The sequence below is a fragment of the Vicia villosa genome, linkage group LG5 (assembly GCF_029867415.1).
Source record: "Vicia villosa cultivar HV-30 ecotype Madison, WI linkage group LG5, Vvil1.0, whole genome shotgun sequence".
NCBI lineage: Eukaryota > Viridiplantae > Streptophyta > Magnoliopsida > Fabales > Fabaceae > Vicia > Vicia villosa.
In genome coordinates this window covers 35,555,651-35,562,934 of record NC_081184.1, presented here as the reverse complement: position 1 = coordinate 35,562,934, position 7,284 = coordinate 35,555,651, and the positions used below count along the sequence as shown (strand labels likewise).

The window sequence follows — 7,284 nt, the reverse complement described above, 5'->3', positions numbered from 1 at the left end:
CTTGACCCCCAGACTTCTAAAACATTCCAATCAGATATACATTCTGGAAGCTCGAACCCCGGATATTCTGAAAGTTCCAATCAGATGAACATTCTGGAAGCTTGACCCCCAGACTTCTGATATACATTCCGGAAGCTCGAACCCCGGACATTCTGAAACATTCTTATCAGATACACATTCCGGAAGCTTGAACCCCGGATACTCTGAATCTCTACACCAGTTCCACAACAACGACGCAATCCAGATGCACCTAAGCGTCAATTCACCAAAATCAATATGTCGTCGGCTCAAACATTACAACATCTGTTGAAGATCAGATTGATTACTTTGAGGGATGCTCCTAAGAATTCTAACACCTCTGGCTATAAACTCAATGCGAGGTGCGCGCACCATTCCAACATTCCTGGACATTACAAAAACAATTGCTGGACATTGAGGAATAAGATTCAAGATCTAATTGATAACGGGGAAATCAAATTCAACCCTCCCAAAACTCCTGTGGTGATCACCGCTCCTATGCCTAGTCATGACAAGACTGATTGACGTCTAGACGGACGAACTTTTGGATCATTAGATCTACTTTCATGCGCAATTCCTATTCTGTTTGTTTAAACATTCGGCTTATGATAGACATTATCTGTTTTAATAATCATCATCAGTGCATTGCATATGTTTGTCTTGAATAATTTATTTCGCTATCACTCATCTAAACTGCATCTTTACTTTGCATATGTTTTATGATACTCAACTCCTGCTAAAGCTGTATACCTTTTGAGGGAGGATGACGAAAACAATACCGCAACCTCATACAGTATGCTTTTGAACGGACTATGCTGACGATGTACAGGCATTGTTTCAATTCCTAAACAATGGAGATATAAGGATGTTAATCCCTCGTAAACCCTTTGAGCCTAAGAAGTAGAAGTTTCTTTCTTGTGCTAATTAAAACCCTTGATCATAACCTGGGGCAGGGTAGTTCTCAGTTAATTTGGCTGCGCAGTCTATTTTAAGAGAATCATTTAGTACACCTTTCAACAAAGGTTTCAACTACAGGCGTTCATCCGCACACATCAAAGAAGTGGTGGAGATGCCAATGACGATTCATCAATCATTAAGCAAGGCAGTCAATATCTTTCAAAAAAAAATGAAAAAACATATATACAAAGAAAATCCTGCTAAGTCAAAAATCAAAAAAAAGACTTAGGCAAAAATCAAGGCATCCCGCTGACTGTAAGCTCAAAATAGACAGTTCAGGCAAAAGTTAGGGATATCAAAAAGATGAAAGAAGAGAAGTCAATAAATTCCTGAACAACACAATTTTGTGACTACCAAAAGGAAGAAGTGACTGCCATCTCAAAAGTTCTCTTTGCTTGTGAACCATCACCATTATCAAAGGTGCAAATCCAAAAGTCTCTTGGAACCTGAATGCATAAGTTGAATTAATCGAGCTTAGGACTGAAGATCATCACGAAGAGGGGTGGGTACAATCAATTTTCGAGCCTTTATCCTTTATTTCTTAAACCGTGAACCAAGCCACGTTACAACCCTTGAAAGTCCTAATTGAAGCATGGATAGTTCGAAAGCATACTGTCACCAAAAAGGTATCCCGACTCTGATTAGTGGTTTTTACACGTTTATTTACCGTTGATTTTAGTCGTCTTTGCTTTATATTTTCAAGTGTTTTACTTCATTCTTCTACATTTTATGCTTTGGTTGTGTATTTTACTGTTTGCAGGCTTAAAGGAATAAATCGAGACAAATCAATGCCAAAAAGTATAAAAAGGGGAGTTTTGAAGGAAGTGAAAAATCAAGCTACATGAGGTCTGACATGACCACCTGTGTCACCTGAAAATGGCCGTGTTAGGATGAAGCATGGCAAAGAAAATGCAAAAAGAGATGAAAGTCACCGGGCTGACACGGCTCGTGTTAGCAAGTGTGAGATCTAGAAATTTTCAGCATGTTTCTCATCGTGATATGCGTGTAGTATTTTGATCATAACTAGAGCTTCGTAACTCGGAATGACGCGGTTCCGATGGCAACATTTCGCTAACGAAAAGGGCTACAACTTTGATGAAGAACACAAAGCCAAATTCTGAAGTTAAGATCTTACACGGACCGTGTTAATTAACACGGCCACCCGTGTTGATAGGTCTGGGCAGATTTTCAAAATTACGTGAGTCAGTGAATCAACACGGGCACCCGTGTTAATCAACACGGCCCGTGTAGATGGATGCAGACAGAAACTTCAGTTTTTGATCTGTTTCAATATGTCCTGTCATTAAGGGTACTTTGGACTGTTTGTGGACACTGAGAATGATACTAATACTATTTAAACGAAGTTTGTGTAAGGAGTGAAGGACTTTTTGACCAAGAGAAGACACGATTGAAGATGGGAGAAAACAAGGGTTTGGGAGAGAAGAAGGTCTTCATGAACGGAAGCGATTGAAGATCAACTTTCATCTCAATTCTTGTAATGTATCTATTTTATATTTTGTTTTCTTTGAACAATATGAGTAACTAAACCCTAATGCTAGGGGGTGTCCCTGCTTTGATTCTGTAATGATTTTGAATTCCTGAGTTCATCAATAGATTTGTTTTCTTATTCAATTTAATTGTACAAGGTTTTTATGCTTTCTTTGTCGGACCAACAAGATTGATTTACGGTTAACAACCAGCTGGACAGCGGTTGTTAAAGTTTTTGTACAATTAGACTATAGTAGATATCACCTAGGACTAGGGATACCCTATAGTTACCGGTTAACTCTTGATAACATAAAGGCTTGATTTCATCATAATTCTCTAAGGACTTAGAATTTAGGATGAATGTTCAAAGGTTTTCCCACTAAGGACTTAGGGGAAAATAATCTAAAGGGCGGTAATTAAAGGTTATGAACTTGTTGAAGAGATCTAAATCCAAGGTTATTACAGGAACAATCACACACTATATCCCTAGCATAATACTCATATTTGTCAAAAAGCCAATTTACTTTTCTGCTTATTTTAATTATTGTTTTGTCACAATTTGCAAACACAACCCCAACATTAGTTTTTGTTTAATTAAACTACAATTTGAACTCGATATTACTACGCAGTCCTTAAGATCGACATTCGGGGAATTTCCCTATTATTACTACAGAGGCAAAATAGTACACTTGCTATTTTACCGATCAATTTTTTGGCGTCGTTGCCGGGGACTGTCAAAATATAGAGTTTTAATATTAGTTCAATTGAAATTTTGTTGCTCGTCAACTAAAATTTTGTTTTGAGTTTTTGTTTATTTGAATTTGATGTTATTATAAATAAAAAAAGAAAAAAAGTCTGATTATTTTTGCTTCATGAATTCTTCTCTACTTTTCTACTAACAAATTGTCTGAGTTTTGTAGCTATGTATTGTTTTGATACATTGCCACCTGTATCTCCTGCATGTTGGTCGCCTGATTCAGGAGTCACTTTGGAAGAGGCGACTAAAATTTTTAAAGCATGTAAGAGAGAGGTAAGAATCCTTATGAATGAATGTAAGGAAGCTAACTTTTATCCAGATAGGTTTATTTGGAGAAAGTTAGAGTTGGAAGAAGAATATGTGGAACCAGAAGAAAAATGCATAATATCAGATGAAGAGGATGCAGTAAGAATAGAAGAATTTGAGGTAAAAAAGAAATATGGGGAAGAAGAAATAAGGAAACTTGAAGATGATCGAGTTTTGGATAAAACCACAAATTTAATAATTTGTGAAGATGTGGTCACCGAACAAGAAAATCTTCAACAAGAGAGTATCCCCAAAAATTATTTTTACAACAAGGCAGATGAAAGACAAGAAATTGACAAAGTACTGGAAGACATTTATGCCTTGTTCAATAAAATCAAGCTAAAATGGATTTGGCAGCAATATCATCAACACTTTAAGTTCATGGGATTGCTACCAAACAAAAGAAAGAAAAAAGATGATGTGTTCTTTGTGTCATATATGCCACCCTAACAAGGGGAATGGATCGTCGAGCCATGCAACGTTAAACGAAGCGCTTCGTGGGAGGCAACCCATGCTTTTAACAACTTAGTTTTCTTTTTGTGTTTGCTTGTTTTTTGTTTCAGGAAATAAAAAGGGGGACTTTCTGGTGAATGCTAGGAAGTTGCAGTTAGAGTTGCACTACCCTCTGTGAGTCACCCCTCTCGTGCTTGTTCTGAAACATTGGGGCCAATGTTTAGTTAAAGTTTGGTGGAGGATTTACTCTTGCATTTTTCTTTTTATGTTTTTGTTATGATGTGTAAAACCAAACATTGAGTTCTTTCCAAATTTTGACCGAAATTTTAATTTTTGTTGAAGAGTTTTGATCTTAAAGAGCGATCGGGAATAGTATATAGAGATGAAGGGAGGATTGTTTGAGGACAGGAAGTTCGGAATAATGTGACAAGAAGAGGTTTGTTTAAACACCCTTGGTTCCCTAAAAGAAATACGAGTCTAACATGTAGATTTGCACCATAGTACTTGTCTCCTGAGAAGTACTCCTCGAGTAGTTTATTGATACAGTCTGGCATAATTCAGATTCACATGCATGATGACTAGTTGAGAAAAAAATTGATAAAGTTGGCACCAGATGATGAAAAGGCGGTAAAAGGCAACCGGCTCGCTAAGTTGGGTAACCCTCACCCGGTTATTCAGCCCAAAGGAGGTTGATCCCCAAACGTCGTCCAAAAAGGACAATATATAACTGCAAAGTTTGAAAATTTCATCGGTAATTAAAAGTAGCAAATGTTGCTCGTTTGGTGCCACAAAAAGAAAATAAAAAGCCTTGATTCGTCTCATGCATGTGATGATCATTATAAGAAATGCAGTGCCTTAATGTGATTGTCCGAATGAAAGAGGAGGAAAATCAGAAAGAGACTTAAGTGCAAAGCATAGTTGGAGAGGTATCCGAAAGGGGAGCTTAAGTTTAATGTTCTAGTAGAAACTCGTCGCGTCAGGTGAATACCGGACCAACTGTTTCTTGATAATACAAACGGATATCTCACGTATGAACACCGGTGTGCCTGGAAGGTCATTTTCTCTTGTAATTGTCGCTTGAGGTCAAGCAACAGTTTAAGTTTGGGGGAGTTTGATTAGTGGTTTTTACACGTTTATTTACCGTTGATTTTAGTCGTCCTTGCTTTATATTTTCAAGTGTTTTACTTCATTCTTCTACATTTTATGCTTTGGTTGTGTATTTTACTGTTTGCAGGCTTAAAGGAATAAATCGAGACAAATCAATGCCAAAAAGTACAAAAAGGGGAGTTTCGAAGGAAGTGAAAAATCAAGCTACATGAGGTCTGACACGACCACCTGTGTCACCTGAAACTGGCCGTGTTAGGATGAAGCGTGGCAAAGAAAATGCCAAAGAGATGAAAGTCACGGGGCTGACACGGCTCGTGTTAGCAAGTGTGAGATCTAGAAATTTTCAGCATGTTTCTCATCGTGATATGCGTGTAGTATTTTGATCATAACTAGAGCTTCGTAACTCGGAATGACGCGGTTCCGGTGGCAACATTTTGCTAACGAAAAGGGCTACAACTTTGATGAAGAACACAAAGCCAAATTCTGAAGTTAAGATCTTACACGGACCGTGTTAATTAACACGGCCACCCGTGTTGATTGGTCTGAGCAGATTTTCAAAATTACGTGAGTCAGTGAATCAACACGGGCACCCGTGTTAATCAACACGGCCCGTGTAGATGGATGCGGACAGAAACTTCAGTTTTTGATCTGTTTCAATATGTCCTGTCATTAAGGGTACGTTGGACTGTTTGTGGACACTGAGACTGATACTAATACTATTTAAACGAAGTTTGTGTAAGGAGAGAAGGACTTTTTGGCCAAGAGAAGACACGATTGAAGATGGGAGAAAACAAGGGTTTGGGAGAGAAGAAGGTCTTCATGAACGGAAGCGATTGAAGATCAAATTTCATCTCAATTCTTGTAATGTATCTATTTTATATTTTGTTTTCTTTGAACGATATGAGTAACTAAACCCTAATGCTAGGGGGTGTCCCTGCTTTGATTCTGTAATGATTTTGAATTCCTGAGTTCATCAATAGATTTGTTTTCTTATTCAATTTAATTGTACAAGGTTTTTATGCTTTCTTTGTCGGACCAACAAGATTGATTTACGGTTAACAACCAGCTGGACAGCGGTTGTTAAAGTTTTTGTACAATTAGACTATAGTAGATATCACCTAGGACTATGGATACCCTATAGTTACCGGTTAACTCTTGATAACATAAAGGCTTGATTTCATCATAATTCTCCAAGGACTTAGGATTTAGGATGAATGTTCAAAGGTTTTCCCACTAAGGACTTAGGGGAAAATAATCTAAAGGGCGGTAATTAAAGGTTATGAACTTCTTGAAGAGATCTAAATCCAAGGTTATTACAGGAACAATCACACACTATACCCCTAGCATAATACTCATATTTGTCAAAAAGCCAATTTACTTTTCTGCTTATTTTAATTATTGTTTAGTCACAATTTGCAAACACAACCCCAACATTAGTTTTTGTTTAATTAAACTACAATTTGAACTCGATATTACTACGCAGTCCTTGAGATCGACATTCGGGGAATTTCCCTATTATTACTACAGAGGCAAAATAGTACACTTGCTATTTTACCGATCAGACTCCTTAAGGTTTACTACAAATGCTAGGTTGATATCATGTTTTTTACAAATATCATGTTTTTATAAATATCATGATCTTACATCTCCAGTTTTAATGTTTTTCAAAAAAAAAAAACTCAAGACAGACATATGCACTGCATCTCATGAATTCATTATTAAACATATTTTGCTACATAATTTCAAATGTTAGCATCAGGAAGAATTTGCACATGGTATGGCTAATGACTCAAAGTTATCCCGACCAACCCAGATTACTCCAAGAAGCAATGTCTCTTATGTATACAAGGGGCACGACACGTTTTTCCCAATCAATCTGGGGCAATCAAGTCAAGATTCCAAAATCTCTCAAATGCCGAATAATCAAAGGCATACATCCCAAGTGGGTTTCGAACTATTTCGCGATCAATTTGGGATAATCAGGTCAAGTTTCAAAAAATATCTCAGAAGCATCAATAATCAGGAGCATGCATCCAAGTATATCTGAAGCTACTTCCCAATCAACATGGGACGTTGTCCTTGGCCTATGATTACTAGGGGCATGACGCCCATAGTGCACATCTCATCAAGTCCTCGCGAGGCGAATCGTTCCAAAGTCCCTACTAGAAGGGGCAAATCTATGCAAGTCCAGTTTGACA

General features: G+C 37.5%; 1 long non-coding RNA gene across 1 annotated transcript; it reads left to right on the top strand.

The window, feature by feature from the left end:
* The first annotated feature begins 4,089 nt into the window (after positions 1-4,089).
* Positions 4,090-5,625, top strand: LOC131606499 (uncharacterized). Its single transcript, XR_009284854.1, has 3 exons — positions 4,090-4,153; positions 4,322-4,415; positions 5,214-5,625. It is a non-coding gene; the product is annotated as an uncharacterized LOC131606499 (long non-coding RNA).
* Positions 5,626-7,284: the final 1,659 nt, after the last annotated feature.